A 21,856-nucleotide genomic window follows, 5' to 3' on the forward strand; every position below is an offset into this window, starting at 1 on the left:
CCCTGGTGTCCACCTTCTGGGAGGGTCTTTCCGGACAAATCAAGGACGAGCTAGCCGACCGGGACCTTCCTACCACCCTGGATGACCTGGTGTCACTAGCTACCCAGATTGACATCCGTTTCCTGGAACGAGTTAAGGAGACTACCCAGGAGAAAAGATTTCCTCGTCTTGCTCCTATTTTCCAGAAACCGGCCTCCCAACCAGCAACTCCCTGGGCACACTCGCCCGAACCCATGCAGATTGACCAGACCAAGATGGTCAAGTCCCGCCAAGAGACACGCCGAGCCGAGGGGAGCTGTTTCTACTGTGGTAGTAAGGAGTACCTGATCCGCTCCTGTCCGGTGAAGCCGGGAAACTCCAGTGTCTAGGACCGCTTGGAGGGGTCATCCTAGACAAGAGTAACACCTCTCAGTCATTGACTCTGTTTGTATATTTCCAGTGGCAAGACACTTCTTTGAGACAGCCTTCCTGGATTCTGGATCCGCCGGGAACCTCATCTCACAGGCAGTAGTGGAGCAGTATCAGATTCCTACTATACGTGTGGCTGAACCATTGTCGGTCACCGCTGTGGATGGGAGACTTCTTCCAGTAAACATCCTACTCGTCACAGAGCCTGTAATCCTTCAGGTGGGAATGCTGCACTCTGAGAAGATCTCCTTTCACGTGCTGTCCAGTCTCTCTCACGCTCTCCTGCTCTGTCTGCCCTGGCTTTAGAAACATGGGCCCGTCCTGAATTGGAGATCCGGTGAAGTGCTTCGTTGGGGTCAGAAATGCCATGAGTCCTGCCTGGTTTCAGTTCGTCCAGCTCTACCTCTGTCTACCCCGGCTAATGTACCTGGTCTACCGTCACCTTACTGGTCCTATGCAGACGTCTTCGACAAGAAGGAAGCAGAGACACTGCCACTTCATAGACCATATGACTGCCCTATCGACCTGGCACCCGGCGCCTCTCCACCCCGTGGGCGTGTCTACCCCTTGTCGCTGGCCAAAACTCGGGCCATGTTGGAGTACATCGAAGAAAATCTTGCTAGAGGATTCATCTAGAAATCTACCTTCCCGGCTGGAGCAGGATTTTTCTTCGTAAAGAAAAAGGATGGCTCTCTGCGTCCCTGTATTTATTATAGGGGACTCAACCAGATTCCCATCAAAAATAAGTACCCCCTGCCGCTCATCTCTGAACTGTTCGATCGCCTTAAAGGCGCGAAGATCTTCACCAAGCTCGATCTTCGCTGGGCGTACAACTTGGTTCGGATCCGCCAGGGAGACAAGTGGAAGATGGCATTGAATACCCGGGACGGCCACTACGAGTACCGTGTGATGCCCTTCGGTCTCTGTAACGCTCCAGCTGTCTTCCAAGAGCTAGTTAATGACATCTTTCGTGATCTCTTATAATCATGCGTGGTGGTATACGTGGACGACATCTTGGTCTTCTCTCCGGACCTATCCACACACTGGAGGGATGTTCGTCAGGTTCTGCTTAGGCTCAGGCAGAACCACTTATACGCAAAATTTGAGAAATGCCTCTTCGAGCAAACCTCTCTTCCATTCCTGGGCTATATTACCCCTAAGACTGGTCTACGGATGGACCCCGAGAAGGTCTCTGTCGTCTTAAAGTGGCCCCGAATGGAGTGGTTGAAGGCGATTCAGCGATTCCTGGGCTTCGCTAACTATTAACGCCTCTTCATCCCACATTTCTCTTCCCGGACTGCTCACATCTCAGCGCTCACCCATAAGGGAGCAAATCCTAAGGAATGGACGTCTGAAGCGGAGGAGGCCTTCCGCTCTTTAAAACAAGCCTTCTCTTCTGCCCTAGTGCTGCACCGTCCGGATTGCATTGCAACAAAGTTCTTTCTGGAGGTTGATGCTTCCTCTTCCGGAGCAGGAGCGGTGCTCACCCAGAAGTCTCCATCCGGGAGAATGGTAACCTGCGGCTTCTTCTCCAAGCTCTTCTCCTCATCCGAGCGCAACTACTGCATAGGAGACCGAGAACTGCTGGCCATCAAATTAGCACTGGAGGAGTGGCGTCCCCTGCTAGAGGGGGCTCTGCACCCGGTGGTCATCTACACTGACCACAAAAACCTGGCATATCTACAAAATGCACAGACTCAATCCGCGTCAGGCTCCATGGTCTTTGTTCTTCACCCTTTTCAACTTCACTCTACATTACCGCCCTGCTGACAAGAAAATTAAAGCCGATGCTTTGTCCTGATCCTTCCTGTCCTCCAACCAAGAGGAGGAGCATATGCATATCATCGATCCCTCCAAAGTGATGAATGTGGCTCCATTGGACCTGTCTCGTCTCCCACCCAAATTATTTTTGGGAACTTTTTCAAATGGTCCAACAAATGTTATACACAGAGGTCAATCCAGGAATGTGAGATGGTTGGATAAGAATTTTGTTTTTTCTCTAGATAATCCATCCCCTAAGGATTCTGGACTTTATCAATGTTGCGTTTTAACTAAAAATAATTACAAACAATGCAAAGATGTAAATGTTTGGTCAGCAGTAGATAATGTATGTACACAGACAAGGTTTCAAACATCTACTCCTTTCCAATTCAATCAATTCCAATCTAAACCTCTATTGAGAGATGGAGTATTTATGACTATGATATGGACTTTCAATATGACTAATTAGAAAATATCTTCCAGATATCCTCAATGTCAATCACATCTCATTAACATGGAGATGGGAATAGAACAATGGTTTGGAAAAAGAACTTCAACACAGGTTAGAAGTAAGAGGGGGATATTAGAAGGTATTTTGGGGGATTAGGAACAGTGGGAAGTTTAATTAATACTATGGACATTCATACACTTAAATCAGATTTGGAAAATATTGGGTATATTGGAGGTAAAGGGATAAAAATTCAGAAAAGTTTGAATCAACTCCTTGAAAAGATGGTTTTGAACACTGCTGCTGTGTTGGGATCTTCAGTGTCACATCTACAAGATGCTAATTTAGCTCTAATAGAAAGTGAACAGGAATCCCAAGTGGCCAGAGCATGTCTAGAAATTCAGATTGAATATTCCACCAATCTGAAAATGATTGCACAGGCATTGCAAAGTGGAATTACCCCTTTAGGAATAATGAGAAATTTGCCTGCAGAATATAATTTTGCGTTAAATCACACAGATTTGTAGGTAAGTAAGTGGTTAGGATGTGAACAGAATATTTGTATAGGAACATCACTAATCCCAATATCGGGAAAAGAAGAAACCATGGTTCCTATAACTGTTCTGGGCATTCCTGTTATTAATACACAATTGCTGTATTATCTATTACAGTACACGGATTTAGCATTTGATGGTACAAACACTAAACAATTAGACATTTCTTCATGCTTACATTTTGTTTCTAAGGAAATGTGTCTACCTGGACAAGATAAAGTCATTTATAACTCGTGTTTCCATAATCATACCTCATGTCATGCCAGAGTTGAGAATGTGCACACGATACATGACTTGGTGACTCCAATAAGCTCGAACAAAATTTGTTTTCAAGTTATGTCCGAAAAAGAAGTTGTTTCTGCATTCTTCTCATCTTGTATGGAGGGAAATGTGAAAACTATCTCCAAGAAGGAAGGAAGTATTAATATTACGTCAATAGGGACAAGAAATCAGAAAATCCTTCCGATACAGTTCAGTTTGTCACAAATATATAATTCCCCTTGGAATATGTGGACAAATGAGACAAAGAAAGACAAAGGTTTGTTAAATTTATTAACAAAACAACTAAAAGAAGCTGAAATTGTATTCAGACATGAACAAGGTAACTTAAATTATGTTGAACATGAATGGACAAGTATGTCAGCCTCATCTTGGTGGAAAAATCTAGGAAGATCAGTAACTAGTTGGTCACAGTCTTCAGCGAAAATGGCTGCAGGAAGCGTATTAACAAATCCAATCATAATCATATTTATTTTGGTCTTGCTGTGTATTATTATTCAGATTTTTATTATGTGTAAAATTAAGAAAATATGCAAAAAGATATAGAAATGAAAAACGAGGATGATATTTTAAGAGAAATGTTAAAAAGAAAAAGTATAACTCTTTGAGTGAATTTTTATTGTTAATTTAGAAGATTTTGGAAACTCAGATGACATTCAATACAGGTTTTGATACCAGGTTTTCAGAATAAAGAATTAATGTGATATGAATGGTGAGAGAATGAGTTTAGGATTGATTATGATATTTTTTAAACCATAATCGGGGGGACTGTAAAATATAAATTTCTTATGATAGAAAGATACATGCATAAGCTTTAACAAGCTTGGGCTGTAACCATGCTTAGATTCAAATATAGAGAAAGAATGTGCAGTTATTCTGGGACCTTGGTAGAAACCTGTTCAGTTTGTCAAACCTATAGGACTCTTGTCTATATGGGTTATTTGGGGATAACTAATGATCATTAAAGGTCACTAGCCATATGTTTAAAATATACCAAGAGGTGATGTTCACGTAGCCAAAATGCATGTCACGAGTTACTAGTTTCGTTCTAATATGGTAGAAGCTACTAATATATCAGCAAGTCGCCATATTGGGTTATGAAACTAAAAATATTCTCCAATGTATGTCTATGAGGCGAGATGGTATATAAGGAGAGCCAGAATTGAATGGAGGAGATCACTCCTTCCTCGCGTATCTCCAACACGGATCATGCTTCTATACTGGATACGTAAGAACCTATAATTGTTTCCTTTCTCTCTTCTAACCTGATTCTTCTTTTTGTGTGCTATGAAATATTTTCTTCATTTTTGTAACCACTTTTGAATGAACATTAAATAAACTTTTGTTTTATCCACACAATTCAAGATTGTTTTCCTCTCTATTCTCACCGTACCCTTACCTAAAGTAAGGAAGTGTTAGTTTTTCTAACACCAACCAACAACCTTTTCACACTGCTCTGCCTTCAAGAGTGGTATTACACGGCCCCCTAGAAATTGGGACAGGAAGGTAGTTCGACATGATGTGGGTGCCTGTTTTGCTCCCTCAGAAGGCACAGTTTCATGTTGCCCACGGCATTGGCGTGCATGTCCACTTCCCCCTCCCTTGCCACTCGCCTTGCCCATTTTAAATGGCGTTTAATATTTGTCATGTTGCCAAAAATGTCTGTATTATTACAGCAGTAATATAGGATCACGTCTGATGACTATGGTTTTACGCAGTGACCTGGGAGTCAGAGATGCTTCCAGAGGTCTTCCCCATGCTGTACCCATGTCTTTTCAGCACTGTATGCATGTGTCTGATGATGTGTCACACACCACATGGCCAGATAAGGTTGTAAAATGTTAAAATGACATTTCCCAGTGAATGCATTTGTCTTGGTTGAAAGCAATGCAAAAGTGCAAAAACGCATCAAAAACGCTACATGTGAACATAGCCCAAGGTGTGGAGGAGTATTTTTGTTTTTGCTTATTTATTTTGCCTTATATACAAGTCTTTACCCTGGAAAGGATGTTCCTTAACATATTTCCCAGGAAAATCCATTTTGGTTTCGTTTTTGTATATTTTATTGTGAGTCCGTAAAAGTGGTGTAATACCTTTGACAACGATGTTGACAGCAGTGACCTGGGAGTCAGAAATTCTTCCAGGGGTCTTCCCCATGCTGTTCCCATGTCATTTGAGCACTGTTCCCATCGATTTGGGCAATTTTTAGGCCCCCTGCAGACCGCCGGAGGGAGCCGCCTGAAAAATGCTCTAGTTTCCCATAGACTTACATTGGGCTCATTGCATCCGAGCATTTTAGTGCTTGCTCATCACTATTGTTTCACTTTAAATCCAGATTAGTGGCCTGCAGAGCTGAAATCACAAAGATTCACTGTCCAAATATTTCTGGATCTAACTGTATTCATATATTTACACTATACGGACAAATATTGCATCTCTTGCCCCCACCCACCAAAACAAATCCCAAAATGTCCTCCTGCCTCTTTTCCTAACTCCCAATCCCAAAATAGACAAGGACATTTGGAGTTGCCAATCCTCCCTCTTTTGTAGACTTCTGGAGATAAAGCATCTTCAGCCTCGGCGCTTTACTTCTCCTACAGACAACATGGTGGGAAAACGAAACACTTTCTATAATCAGTTATTTTTTTATTACATTTTGTTAAAGGGAAATTACAATAAAATGTCCCCAATCCCTTTTTCCCTTCTCCCAATCCATAATGCTGGGGTAAGATTATCTCTACAGAGACCCTTGTACAGGAATATTAGGGCACCAGCGACATCACATCTATTATACAGAGAATAGCGCTATCTCCATAGCTCTGTACACAAGGACATAGAGATCAGACAAGGTCCTCATATTCAGGCCGCTTCTATTTTACTCCAACCCTCTTTATAAGAACAAGATCAGAGTCTCATTATACCGAGCAGAGAAGCTCCAGGGACAAAGACCCCGTCTGCTCCTAACACGCCGGGGGCCCGGAGTATCCAGCCACGGGGCCCGGATTCTCTCATTTGTGGCCCCAGCGTTTCTTGTAGAATAAATCTCTTTCTCATCCAGTCCTGTAGTAATGACTTTGTTATCAGGTTTTGTAGGAGGTTTCGTCTGACTCCATCTTATGTTATCAATATCTGTGCGAGAAACAAGAGACGTCCGAGCGCAGTTTTACCGAGTGTCCAGTGTCAGTTCTTCTACAGTCTGATAAAGAGCCGCGGTGTGTCAGCCCGAACCTGGGGGGTATACAGCTGTATACAGCATACAAACAGGGCTCCATATATACACTGCTCTGCTCCGTACACCTCGTACACACACGGCTCCGCTCCGTACACCTCGTACACACGTGGCTCCGCTCCGTACACCTCGTACACACGCGGCTCTGCTCCGTACGCCTCGTACACGCGCGGCTCTGCTCCGTACGCCTCGTACACGCGCGGCTCCGCTCCGTACGCCTCGTACACGCGCGGCTCCGCTCCGTACGCCTCGTACACGCGCGGCTCCGCTCCGTACGCCTCGTACACGCGCGGCTCCGCTCCGTACGCCTCGTACACGCGCGGCTCCGCTCCGTACGCCTCGTACACGCGCGGCTCCGCTCCGTACGCCTCGTACACGCGCGGCTCCGCTCCGTACGCCTCGTACACGCGCGGCTCCGCTCCGTACGCCTCGTACACGCGCGGCTCCGCTCCGTACGCCTCGTACACGCGCGGCTCCGCTCCGTACGCCTCGTACACGCGCGGCTCCGCTCCGTACGCCTCGTACACGCGCGGCTCCGCTCCGTACGCCTCGTACACGCGCGGCTCCGCTCCGTACGCCTCGTACACGCGCGGCTCCGCTCCGTACGCCTCGTACACGCGCGGCTCCGCTCCGTACGCCTCGTACACGCGCGGCTCCGCTCCGTACGCCTCGTACACGCGCGGCTCCGCTCCGTACACCTCGTACACGCGCGGCTCCGCTCCGTACACCTCGTACACGCGCGGCTCCGCTCCGTACACCTCGTACACGCGCGGCTCCGCTCCGTACACCTCGTACACGCGCGGCTCCGCTCCGTACACCTCGTACACGCGCGGCTCCGCTCCGTACACCTCGTACACACGCGGCTCCGCTCCGTACACCTCGTACACACGCGGCTCCGCTCCGTACACCTCGTACACACGCGGCTCCGCTCCGTACACCTCGTACACACGCGGCTCCGCTCCGTACACCTCGTACACACGCGGCTCCGCTCCGTACACCTCGTACACACGCGGCTCCGCTCCGTACACCTCGTACACACGCGGCTCCGCTCCGTACACCTCGTACACACGCGGCTCCGCTCCGTACACCTCGTACACACGCGGCTCCGCTCCGTACACCTCGTACACACGCGGCTCCGCTCCGTACACCTCGTACACACGCGGCTCCGCTCCGTACACCTCGTACACACGCGGCTCCGCTCCGTACACCTCGTACACACGCGGCTCTGCTCCGTACACCTCGTACACACGCGGCTCTGCTCCGTACACCTCGTACACACGCGGCTCTGCTCCGTACACCTCGTACACACGCGGCTCTGCTCCGTACACCTCGTACACACGCGGCTCTGCTCCGTACACCTCGTACACACGCGGCTCTGCTCCGTACACCTCGTACACACGCGGCTCTGCTCCGTACACCTCGTACACACGCGGCTCTGCTCCGTACACCTCGTACACACGCGGCTCTGCTCCGTACACCTCGTACACACGCGGCTCTGCTCCGTACACCTCGTACACACGCGGCTCTGCTCCGTACACCTCGTACACACGCGGCTCTGCTCCGTACACCTCGTACACACGCGGCTCTGCTCCGTACACCTCGTACACACGCGGCTCTGCTCCGTACACCTCGTACACGCGCGGCTCCGCTCCGTACACCTCGTACACGCGCGGCTCCGCTCCGTACACCTCGTACACGCGCGGCTCCGCTCCGTACACCTCGTACACGCGCGGCTCCGCTCCGTACACCTCGTACACGCGCGGCTCCGCTCCGTACACCTCGTACACGCGCGGCTCCGCTCCGTACACCTCGTACACGCGCGGCTCCGCTCCGTACACCTCGTACACGCGCGGCTCCGCTCCGTACACCTCGTACACGCGCGGCTCCGCTCCGTACACCTCGTACACGCGCGGCTCCGCTCCGTACACCTCGTACACGCGCGGCTCCGCTCCGTACACCTCGTACACGCGCGGCTCCGCTCCGTACACCTCGTACACGCGCGGCTCCGCTCCGTACACCTCGTACACGCGCGGCTCCGCTCCGTACACCTCGTACACGCGCGGCTCCTCTCCGTACTCCTCGTACACGCGCGGCTCTGCTCCGTACACCTCGTACACACGCGGCTCTGCTCCGTACACCTCGTACACACGTGGCTCCGCTCCGTACACCTCGTACACACGCGGCTCCTCTCCGTACGCCTCGTACACACGCGGCTCCTCTCCGTACGCCTCGTACACCCACGGCTCTGCTACATCCACACTGTAAACCCCTCCTGACCCCACACATAAACTTCAGCTCATCCAGCACCATGACAACCAGCACAGCAGAGTCCTGCATCCACTGAGGCCCCTGATCATGTGACCCCTGACTCCTCCCCTCCTGTGACATCATCACAACTCCTGTGCGCACAGAGCAGCCATATATGTGGTGGCGGCTCTGCAGGTGGAGGTATGTGGAGACCCCATTACTGGGGCAGGGGAGACTAACCCCTTCAGCACGGAGACTCTTTTGGGGTCTTGTGTTGCCCCTTTATAAGAATCATAAGGTTTTTGTTCTGTTTCCTGTAATAGATACATACGACCCAACTATGGAGACCGGAAGGGAGGAAACGTATTGTTCTCATAGTACAGGACCCCTTTACTGCCCCACAGTGTAATGCCCCCATTATGCCCCTTATGCAGGATGTATGATGCCCCCACACAGTGTAATGCCCCCATTATGCCCCTTATACAGTATGTATGATGCCCCCATTATGCCCCTTATGCAGTATGTATGATCTCCCCACACAGTGTAATGCCCCCATTATGTCCCTTATGCAGGATGTATGATGCCCCCCTCACAGTGTAATGCCCCCATTATACCCCTTATGCAGGATGTATGATGCGCCCACACAGTGTAATGCCCCCATTATGCCCCTTATGCAGAATGTATGATGCCCCCCACAGTGTAATGCCCCCATTATGCCCCTTATGCAGGATGTATGATGCTCCCACACAGTGTAATGCCCCCATTATGCCCCTTATGCAGGATGTATGATGCCCCCACACAGTGTAATGCCCCCATTTTGCCCCTTATGCAAGATGTATGATGACCCCACACAGTGTAATGCCCCCATTATGCACCTTATGCAGGATATATGATGCCCCCCACACAGTGTAATGCCCCCATTTTGCCCCTTATGCAAGATGTATGATGACCCCACACAGTGTAATGCCCCCATTATGCACCTTATGCAGGATGTATGATGCCCCCCTCACAGTGTAATGCCCCCATTATACCCCTTATGCAGGATGTATGATGCCCCCACACAGTGTAATGCCCCCATTATGCCCCTTATGCAGAATGTATGATGCCCCCCACAGTGTAATGCCCCCATTATGCCCCTTATGCAGGATGTATGATGCTCCCACACAGTGTAATGCCCCCATTATGCCCCTTATGCAGGATGTATGATGCCCCCACACAGTGTAATGCCCCCATTTTGCCCCTTATGCAAGATGTATGATGACCCCACACAGTGTAATGCCCCCATTATGCACCTTATGCAGGATGTATGATGCCCCCCACACAGTGTAATGCCCCCATTATGCCCCTTATGCAGTATGTATCATTCCCCACACAGTATAATGCCCCCATTATGCCACTTATGTAGTACCTCTTGAAGCTCCTCAAGATAATGCCAAGAGTGTATAAAGCAGTCATCAAAGCAAAAGGTGGCTACTTTGAAGAACCTAGAATATAAGACATATTTTCAGTTGTTTCACACTTTTTTGTTATGTATATAATTCCACATGTGTTAATTCATAGTTTTGATGCCTTCAGTGTGAATGTACAATTTTCATAGTCATGAAAATACAGAAAAATCTTTAAATGAGGTGTGTCCAAACTTTTGGTCTGTACTGTGATATATATATATATATTATTATGATTTTTTGCTCTTTTGAGGTTGGGGGCCTCAAGTACAGCTATTCCTGTGGGACCTGTGATTTCTGTTTACTTCAATGTGTATAGGATAATAGCGTATAATAAGGTTGTTATGGATGTGACTTAACTAACATTGTGCAGTCAGCTCATTAACAACATTATGACAACTGACACCCTGCAGTATCGTCCCCGGACGTTTTTGCGACCGATTGGGGCCGATGAACCCCTTAAATACCGCTGTCAATCGTGACAGCAGTATTTAAATTGTTACAAGGGAGTCACAAGACCCCCTTTGTAACCATCGGACCCCTGCGATGAGAATTGCTGGTCCCGATGGATACCATGGTACCCTGACTTCATGTGATGACCCCAGAGTAAAGTGGTTTGTGAGATCTAGCTATAAGCTGACTATTCTCATGCACTGCAGTTTATGAGAGCAGTGATAAAAAATAAAATTATACATGTCCCACAGTGAAATTAAGTATGTAAAAAACACAGAAATGCACACATCACGAAAAGACGTTTCGCCATTTAAAACGCAGTGATTGTGATACAACAAAAATAAACAAACAAAAAAAAAGTACACACAGTTGGTATCGCTGCGTCCGGAATGACCCGCTCTATAAAACTGGCATGTTATTTATTCTGTTTCGTGGACACTGTAAAAAAAATAAATAAATGCACACCAAAACATCGCTTATTCATCATACTGACTAGCGATTAAAAAGTTATGTAAAAAAAATGGTAAAAATGAAACCACCAAACCGCAAAAAACAAGCCCTAATATAACTAATAGTCCTAATATAGCTCATTCGGCAAAAAAAATAAAAAAGTTTCAACTCTCAGAAAATGGCAATGCCAAAACAAGTTCATTTTTGTAAAATATTATTTTTAGTCTGTAAAAATAGCAAAGCACAAAAAATATAAATCTGGTATTGCTGTAATCGCACCAACCCAACGAACAAATCGGTCTGATCACTTTTACTGCACAGCGAATGGCGCAAAAAATATAGAAAAAAAATTACAGTATTGCTGGTTTTTGTTCATTTTAGGTCTGAAAAATCTGCATAAAAAGCGATCTAAAAATATGTGCAAAATGGTACCAAAAAAAATCTGCCACTCGACCCGCAAACAATAATCCATTTTACAGCTGTTTGCCCCAAAAAAAAAAGTTACGTGTGTTTTAGTCTGTGTTTGGAGGCATTAAAAAGTAACATATTGGATGTTGCCTCTGGCGCAGCCTAATAGACTTTCATACATTGCCGGCCCAGACACCATTATTAGGCATTTAAGTATCGTAGTAACTAGGCAGCCCCATACTATCGAGTACTTGGGGAGGAGGGGCATTGAGCCAAACTCTGTCAAACCTTATTAGATGCCATGTTTGCATTTGACAGCAGTAAGTGGTCAAACTGCCAGGGTTGGTGTAGCAGCCGTACCTGTGCCATCCCTGCGGTGTACATCTGTTCTGGTGCTCAAAAGACTTAATTTCTTTTAAAACAAAATGTTTAAGTTGTTAAAAAGTAACAAAATGTGTCTTGTGCTTTTTGCAGGTTTTTTTCTTATTACAAGGATTGTTGGTGGCAGTTTTCTTTTGAAACATTTTAATATCTGAGAAAAAAAAAGGTCAGTAAAGTCCGCTCACCTTTGGGGTGTGGTGCAGTATCAGCCTCGCGCGGATCCAGCCAGAGCAGCCTGGTTCATGAATCAGAAAATAGGAGGAATGATCCAGTGTATCAGGCTATAAACTTGAATAAAACACAGCTTTTATTGAGCCATTAAAAAATGCTGCTACCACCATAATAAGCCTTAGTGCACACAAGGATCACAGCTGTCTCGACCTGCGCTTTTCGACGTGCAGTCTTAATCATGGTCTGTCTGAACTGTGGACTAGTGAGCATAGGTAGGTTGTAATTAAAGATAATAGTCATCATGTGCTCACTAGTCTCTGAGGTCAGTATGATTAGCATAGACAAAAGTGAAATAAAAACATTAGTGACACATATTATTACCCTCTAAAATTAATATCATTAACTTGTAGAAAAAATAAAAATATTTGTGATACAAATATAGAATAAATATAAAAACTAGCGCTATACCATGTCCAAGGTGTGAACAAAACTGTCACTAATATTGTAGTATTAGATCCTGCCTGAGATTTAAAAATCACAAGAATTAAAAATCTGCTGGGATTTTACAACTCTGGAAATGTATGTGAAAAAGGAGATGATACCAAGGGGATTAAGGCTAAAATAAGTGGCCACAGCCCTGTATGATGAGACATTACAGAGTGGAACTGCAGCCTTAGCGATTGTTCATTGAAGTTGATGGGTTAATCCTGAAATATGAGGAGCTAGAATTTACAAAAACTAAAACAGAAATAAAAAGTATCCAATCATCATTGGAAACATTTGTGCACAACAAGGATTTCACTAGCAGTAATGACAAACTGAAAGCTAATTTAGCGATGATAGAAGATTTTATTATCAACATTAAAAAAACAAAATTCAAACATGATAGTGAGGATTACTCACAAAACAAAGTGTATGATTGGAATAAAGCTCCATTTTCTATTCTAAAAAAACGTCCCTACAAACATACAACAAAACCTGCCAACGTCAGTTTCAAGGGTATGGATGTTTCTACAGATTTTTCTTCTACCTTTCCTACATCAGATCAGATGAATATTCAGATTCCTCAGTAAGCTCGGCAAGTGAAAATCAGCAATTTATGACCAGCAGAAGTATCCAGCAAAATACATCTACTAGCATGCCAAAAAACAGAGGAAAGGGGGGCCGCAAACACAAGCGGAAACAGATATACCACCCGGAACAGAAACCACCGCTGTTAGAGCTACCGATTTGGAATTTGTCCAGTTTTGTGTTATCAGAGGAACAATTATCACTTTTAGCGAAAGGCCTAAGTTTTGCCCCTACCAATGAGTTTGATGTATTTAGAGCAATTTTGGATGTTAATAGACTGGCGCGGAACCTTACTGTGAAATGTCATTTTGATAGCTCTGATAATGATGTTGAAAATATTACTGATGTTGCAACAGTTAATTCTGATATTACTCCTAACAAATCTTTTTCAGAACAAAAGGTGTTATTATAATTGAAATCATTGGAGAGGGAATCTATGGAATCTGATACCTCTCTGAATAATCTGTTTCATAGGGGAAATCCATCCTTTAATCCACTTCAATCACGTTCCATGGTTTTAGACCAGTTCAGGATCTTATTGAAAAGGATTTGGGTTCTCTAAAATAATTAAATCACTCATAAGGGAAATAAAAATAACAATCTAACTAGAAAAGAAAAAATTGCCCTGAGGGAACTCAAAATTAATATGAGTTTGACAGTGCGACAAGCAGACGAGTGGGGCACAATAGTGGTATTAAATTCTATTTAGCTCAAGCTCAATTTGATTAATTTAAGAAACAAAAAACACTGATGTGTATTTGGAACTAACCAGAGACCCCACCAATGATTTCAATATGGAATTTATATTGCTACAAGAAGGTTTGAGTACAGGAGCCTTGGATAAAAAAACTGGCGGAACAGCTCTATGTGGAACAACCTTTCATACCTATATATCATTAATTTCCTAAGAACCACAAAAACATATTTCCACCACCACCCAGACCAATAGTAGCGGGCTTAGATTCTATGGGAGAGAGACTGAGTGTGTAGATAGATTTCTATCTTCAACCACTAGTGCAAGAAATTCCCAGCTACATTAGTGACTCTAAATTTGTGGCTACTGTATTTAAAGATTTTTCTATAGCAAGAAAATTATCACTGGCTATTATGCGTTATTATACACACGTGGTCAAAATTGTTGGTACCCCTCGTTTAATGAAAGAAAAACCCACAATGGTCACAGAAATAACACGAATTTGACAAAAGTAATAATAAATTAAAAACCTATGAAAATGACAAATGAAAGTCAGACATTGCTTTTCAACCCTGCTTCCACAGAATTTTGAAAAAAAATAAACTCATGAAATAGGCCTGGACAGAAAATATGGTACCCCTGAAAATAATGTGACAAAAGGGACATGTTAAATCAAGTTGTGTCCACTAATTAGCATCACAGGTGTCTACAATCTTGTAATCAGTCAGCGGGCCTGTATATAGGGCTACAGATACTCACTGTGCTGTTTGCTGACATGGTGTGTACCACACTCAACATGGACTAGAGGAAGCAAAGGAAAAAGTAGTCTCAGGAGATTAGAAAATTATAGACAAGCATGTTAAAGGTAAAGGTTATAAGATCATCTCCAAGCAGCTTGATGTTCCTGTGACTACAGGTGCACATATTATTCAGAAATTTAAGATCCATGGGACTGTAGCCAACCTCCCTGGACGTGGCCGCAGGAGGAAAATTGATGACAAATCAAAGAGACGGATCATACGAATGGTAACAAAAAAGAGCCCAGGATAACTTCTAAAGAGATTAAAGGTGAACTTAAAGCTCAAGGAACATCAGTGTCAGATCGCACCATCCGTCGTTTGATCCAAAGTTGACTTCATGGGAGAGGACCAAGGAGAGCACCATTGTTGAAAAAAAATCATAAAAAAGCCAGACTGGAATTTGCCAAGCTACATGTTGACAAACGACAAAGCTTCTGGGAGAATGTCCTATGGACAGATGAGACAAAAATGAAAGTTTTTGGCAATGCACATCAACTCTATGTTCACAGGCTGAAAAATGAAGCATATCAAGAAAAGAACACTGTCCCTACTGTGAAACATGGTTGAGGCTCTGTTATGTTCTGGGGCTGCTTTGCTGCATCTGGCACAGGGTGTCTTGAATCTGTGCAGGGTACAATGAAATCTCAAGACTATCAAGGGATTCTAGAGAGAAATGTGCTGCCCAGTGTCAGAAAGCTTGGTCTCAGTCGCAGGTCATGGGTCTTGCAACAGGATAATGACCCAAAACACACAGCTAAAAACACCCAAGAATGGCTAAGAGGAAAACATTGGACTATTCTGAAGTGGCCTTCTATGAGCCCTGACCTAAATCCTATTGAGCATCCTTGGAAAGAGCTGAAACATGCCGTCTGGAAAAGGCAACCTTCAAACGCGAGACAACTGGAGCAGTTTGCTCATGAGGAGAGGCCAAAATACCTTTCGAGACGTGCAGGCGTCTCATTGACAGTTACAGGAATCGTTTGATTGCAGTGATTGCCTCAAAAGGTTGTTCAACAAAATATTAAGTTAAGAGTACCATCATTTTTGTCCAGGCCTATTTCATGAGTTTAATTTTTTTTTAAATTCTGTGGAAGCAGGGTTGAGATGCAATGTCTGACTTTCATTTGTTCATTTTCTAATATTTTTAATTTATTATTACTTTTGTCAGAGTCAAGGTATTTCTGCGACCATTGTGAGTTTTTCTTTAATTAAACGAGGGGTACCAACAATTTTGACCACGTGTGTAGCTCTATATCCATCCATACCACAGAGTGTAGCATTAACTAGCCTGAACTATCACTTGGATACCTATAGCACCTATACAGTCGAAATAAAAGACTTCATTATCGTGTCAAATTTCTTCTGGATCATAATTATTTCTGCTTTGACAATCCAATTTTTTATTTTTTTTTACAGAGGAGAGGAGTAAGAATGGGTAGCAAATTTTCGCCGTCATTGGATTAATGTCCAAATGGGAGGAGCAACACATTTCCAATGAGAGCAATATTTACAGCCCAAAAATCATATGGTACGGTCGATTTATCGACGACCTCCTCCTGATGTGGGGATGCACACAGGAGGAGGTGTTGAAATTTGCAGAAAATCTCAACAACAATGATTTCAATTTGAGATTCACACATTGTTTTGATTCTAGAGAAATAAATTTTTTGGATCTTAAATTGAACGGTGACAAATATCTCAATACTGTAAAAATAACACCATATGAAAAGAGATTGCCAGTAACAGTATTCTGCAGGCCAATTCTTACCATCCGCTGCATATCAAGCGCAATATTCCATATAGGGCGTTAATTAGGGCGAAACTAAATTGTACGGATAATACTGCGTTTGATATGGAAGCCAGTGAAGTTTATGACAGATTGGCAAACAGAGGTTATCCTGATTGGAATCTTATAAAATCATACAAAATGGTATCGAGCCTAGAACGTAAGGATCTTCTAAAAAATAAGGAGCGGAAAAAAGGTTTGGGATGTGAAACTTCTCTACAACTTATAGTCCGCAGTATAACAAAGTGGTGTCCATTATAAAGAAATACATACCAATGTTACACCAGGATCCGGGGCTTAATAATATTCTTACCAAGGATATTCGGTTTGTGGCAGTGGTACCATCCTGTCCCCCAGTCTTTTCCTGAGTGAAGAGCATAGGCATTCTCAATCTACTACCTGGTTAAACCTTAGTGTTTTTTTCAAATGCGGAGCGAGCCGCTGTAAAGCGTGTTCACACACAGTGACAAAGGATACTTTTACCTCACTGCATAATAATCGTATACACAAAATACATGACTTTATTAATTGCAGCACACCCTGGGTTATATACCTTGTTGAATGTATTACATGTAAGATCCAATACATTGGTTGTACTACCGGCCCTTTAATACTACGGGTTAGAGGACACATATCTGATGCGGTTAATCCTTTGGCCACAAATATTTCAGCAGCGTCAACACATTTCCGAACGTTCCATAAATGGGAAGTTTCAGCACTGAAATTTGAAGGCATAGAAAGAGTGTATAGACCTATCCAGGGGGGGAGACCATAGACGCAAACTGCTAAATAGGGAACCATATTGGATTTTTATGTTAGAAACCCGAGTACCCTTTGGATTAAATCTCAGGCAGGATCTAATGCTACAATATTAATGACAGTTTTGTTCACACCTTGGACATGGTATATCGCTAGTTTTTATATTTATTCTATATTTGAATCACAAATATTTTTATTTTTTCCACTTGTCAATGATATTAATTTTAGAGGATAATAATATATGTCACTAACGTTTTTATTTCACTTTTGTCTATGCTAATCATACTGACCTCAGAGACTAGTGAGCACGATAACTATTATCTTTAATTACAACCTACCTTTATATGCTCACTAGTCCACAGTTCAGACAGACCATGATTAAGACTGCGCGTCAAAACGCATAGGTCGAGACAGCTGTGATCCTTGTGTGCACTAAGACTTATTATGGTGGTAGCAGCATTTTTTAATGGCTCAATAAAAGCTTTGTTTTATTCAAGTTTATAGCCTGATACACTGGGTCATTCCTCCTTTTTTCTGATTTTAATATCTGCTTTTTTTATGGAGTTTTTCTTGTATTATAGGAAAACCTAAGGCCAGAAATAAACCCTATAAAACACTGTACATGGAAACTTTGGTATCAAATAACTCCTGTCTTTGTGTTCTTACAAACAAGCTTTTATTAATGCCTCAAACTTCTGAGTGTGAATCAGACCTGAGATGTAACATGATAGAAGATTACAGTCCGGGGAAGACTGGAAACATTCATATAGACGACCGGTGGAGATGTAGTCAGTGACGGACTCTGGCCAAATATGTTTCTACAGCCGTAGTAGACGATGAAAATTTCGTCCTCATCATAAAGTAGTTATTTCTCATGTCACGTGTAATGAATATCTCCTGCAGTATAGATAATGCCGATTCCAGTGTCGGTAAATGAGATGAGAATTAGCTTTATGGAAGGTGGGTCTATGAGAAAGGTATTCACTTGCAGATTCTGAGGAAGAAACTGCTTGTTGTCTGTGGCCTAAAATATATAGGCTTTATTAGTAGATGTAAAGAAGAAAACTAAATACTGTAAAATAATAAATCTCCTCAAATGTTTCCCTTATTATCTCCAATAATTGTATTATTACACAGGATTTTTATGACGTTACATCTGCTCAACTTCTCATTCAGGTCTCTACAATATCGGATCCTCTCAGTGAAGATCTTCTATATAAGAGAACTTTCCTGATTTACCCATCAAAGATGGATATGGACAGAGACAAGATGACAGAGAGGATATTACACCTCACCCTAGAGATCCTCTTCCGGCTTACTGGAGAGGTGAGAGATTCTGATGACGTCACATTACATCATTCTTATCTATGGGAATAACAAATGGACAGAACTGGAGAGGTGAGGACTCTGGAAATGTCTGTAGTGAGATTTATTAATGTGTCTCTCCATAACCAGGATTACACAGTAGTGAAGAAGACCTCTAGTGAGCGCTGCCAGGCCCCTGTGTCTGACAGATGGAGAAGACCCCTGAGCCCAATCACGGGGCCTCCACCTCATCACTTGGTACATGAGAACATCAATGACCAGAAGATCCTAGAACTCGCCTACAAGATGATTGTGCTGCTGACTGGAGAGGTGACACTGCTGGGAATGCTGGGACATTATACAGTAACGCTATGAAGGGATTGGGGGATGACTGTATCATTGTATGTGTCAGGTTCCTATAAGATGTCAGGGTGTCGCTGTCTATTTTTCCATGGAGGAGTGGGAGTATTTAGAAGGACACAAAGATCTGTACAAGGATGTCATGATGGAGGTTCCCCAGCCCCTCACATCTCCAGGTAATAGACAGGACTAAATACACATGGCCTATAATTATCTGTATGTAGAGAATGAATTCCGTCCCTGTATGTGTTTCCTCCAGATCTATCCAGTAAGAGGACAACACCAGGGAGATGTCCCTATCCTCTTCTTCTGCAGGACTGTAAACAAGAAGACCCCAATGTTCCTCAGGATCATCAGGTAGATGGAGAGAAGGTATCATGAGATCTCCCCTATGATGTGTATACGGCTGTGAAGGTCTTGTGTTCGGTCTTGTTTTATCCACCAGAATTATATGGTTTATACTTTTGTAATGAGAATGGTGGAGATGGCAGGATTAGAGCTGATCATTAGTGATGAGCGAGTGTATTTGTTACTATTCGTACGGATAGTACGGTATTCGGGTTACTCGTTATTCTGCAAGTATTTGTGTAATCGCCTCGCTATATTCGAATGTCCCACCCTGTAGTTTTGGCGCCTCCTTTGCAGCCACTAAACATGCTGGGCTTCTTAACCAATCACAGTAATGCCTCAGACATCTTGGTTGTGGCATTACTGTGATTGGCTGGCCGCCCAGCGTCATAGGGTCTATTTAAGCCCTGCCGCTGCCATTTTGTGCACATTGCGTCTGGAGCCTGCATTCGATAAGCATAGGGAGAGATTGCTGAGCTGCTAGGGAGAGTATTTAGGCCTCTTGATAAAACAAAAGCCCTTTTAAATGCTACCTGCAGTGTATACTAGTTCTGTGTTTAAAGGAGCCGCTCACTAGCTCCATAATACCACCAAAAAAGAGCTCTTTTCAGAGTTGAAGACAGACAACAAAGTCAGAGTACAAGGAGGGAGAGATTGTGTATTAGGTAGGGAGTGTAATAGGTAGCTTTCTTCCAGTGTCCATATAAAAACGGCTCTTGTCAGAGGCAAAGCAATATTTTTCCAGCACACACAGAAGTAGCATTTTGTGCTGCCTTTTTTTTTTTTTTTTAGCACCGGTCTATTTTCCCTGCTGTTTTAGGGGTCAGTGCCTGCTTTCTGTCCATATTAGTCCACTTAAAAAAGCGTTTTGTGCCCTACACAAAGCAGTAGTCCAAACATTTCCTACTGCCTGCTACAAAGCACGCACCAGGCCATTTTAACCACTATTTTGGCTGTGACCGCTATCTTGGCTTGTGCCATCAACATCTGAAAATCTGTCAACAAAACCCAAAATGCCAAAAAAGCCTGTTGTTAAGGGGCGTGATGTTTTCAGTGGTGCGCGAGAAGGCACTCTGTGTGTGTCAGGTCAGAAGAAGATTGATGCATCCACTATGTTCCTGGAAAAATTTTCCGGTCTGGAACGTAAACGTGTGTGGAAGCCACAAGAGCGAGAGCAGATTCTTTCTTGGATAGAAGACAAGGCCTCTATGCATTTGTCAAGCAGCAACAAATCTGCCACGACCACACAGTCTACTGTGGATACACAGAAGGCTGGCCCATCCAATCCTGAAGCTGGTTCTCCTTCCTCCAGCCATTATCAGTCACAGGAGATATGACCCTAAGCTTGGCCACTCTGAGGATCTGTTTGGTACGTATCCTTTGGTTGGCTCTGGACTATCACCGTGCAGCATTGAAGCGGGACAAGAGGAGGTGGTGCGCGTTGATGCTCTAATATTTGAGGACCTATGGCTAGAAGAGAGCCACTTGGCGGAACATCATTTTTTGTCTCCAGAGGTGGAGGCTGATGATGAGACACAGTTGCTATCAAGTCAGCCTACAATGTCAACTGGGAAGGAGGATGAGGTGGTCGATGATGAGTCCACTGGTCCGACCTGGACCGTTGGCATGCATAGCCATGACAGCAACACATAGGAAGATGGATATGTAGCACCAACACAGGCACCAAGGGGTCGTGGTTTGCCCAGAGTGAGAACTGGGTCAACTGTTCCCAAGAGCACCCTCGCTGTGCGCCAAGTCAGGGCAAGGGGGCGTTCAGCTGTTGTGTGGAATTTTTTTTCTGAAAGTCCTTCTTCAGAGAAAAATATTGTAGTCTGTAGCATCTGCCATACCAAGTTGAGCAGAGGCCAGGGCAAAGGCAACCTACATACTCACCATCCAAGGCTCAAGTTCGATGCTTGAAAACCTTCTATTCAGGAGACATAAATACAAAACAAAAATCTAGGGTGGGAAGACATCACCAGGATATAGGAGTACTACTGGACTAAGGCACCTGAAGGAAAAGCCCCTCTAGAAACTGGCCACCCTCCGGGCACCCAGTCTTTTATACTCCAGAGAACGTACCTTCACCAGGTCACGTAGGATGTTCCTCCAAACTTCATCTACACTGAGGATTTTACTCTGCATTGAAGCTAAAACTTGTGCGTTCCACGTGAAATACCTGACCACTACACTTACTATGAATAAAATGGTTTGGTCCCTTCTCCCAAGGTCTCCGAATGCTCCATAGGCCCACCCGGCATAGGACAGAGTAGCCAGCCGTGGCCAGCCAATGGAAACTCCCATCCTGTTGTGCACCTCTGTATTAAAGGGACAATGAAGCAGGAAGTGCTTCATGCTTTCCAGCATGTTAGCACAAGCCTCACTGGGGCAGCGCCAAGTCAAGTCCCAGTACTTCTTGGGGATCCTGCTAGAATTTAACAAACTCAACCCAACCTCCAGATCCCGACTTGGACAGTCCTTGAGGACCAATGGACTCTG

At 44.3% G+C, this 21,856-nt stretch overlaps 2 protein-coding genes across 2 annotated transcripts in view; one reads left to right on the forward strand and one right to left on the reverse strand.

The window, feature by feature from the left end:
- The window catches only part of LOC141207902 (uncharacterized), a 999,716-nt gene that overhangs the window by 335,088 nt on the left and 642,772 nt on the right, over nucleotides 1-21,856 (reverse strand). The gene's annotated exons all lie outside the window — the stretch shown is intronic.
- The window catches only part of LOC141207932 (uncharacterized), a 258,486-nt gene continuing 245,668 nt past the window's right edge, over nucleotides 9,039-21,856 (forward strand). The window contains exon 1 of the mRNA XM_073664502.1: nucleotides 9,039-9,127. The gene's annotated coding sequence lies outside the window, so the exon portion shown is untranslated. The remainder of the gene's footprint in view (nucleotides 9,128-21,856) is intronic.

The sequence above is a fragment of the Phyllobates terribilis genome, unplaced genomic scaffold, assembly GCF_046119375.1.
Source record: "Phyllobates terribilis strain yellow unplaced genomic scaffold, ASM4611937v1 Scaffold_167__1_contigs__length_4167997, whole genome shotgun sequence".
NCBI lineage: Eukaryota > Metazoa > Chordata > Amphibia > Anura > Dendrobatidae > Phyllobates > Phyllobates terribilis.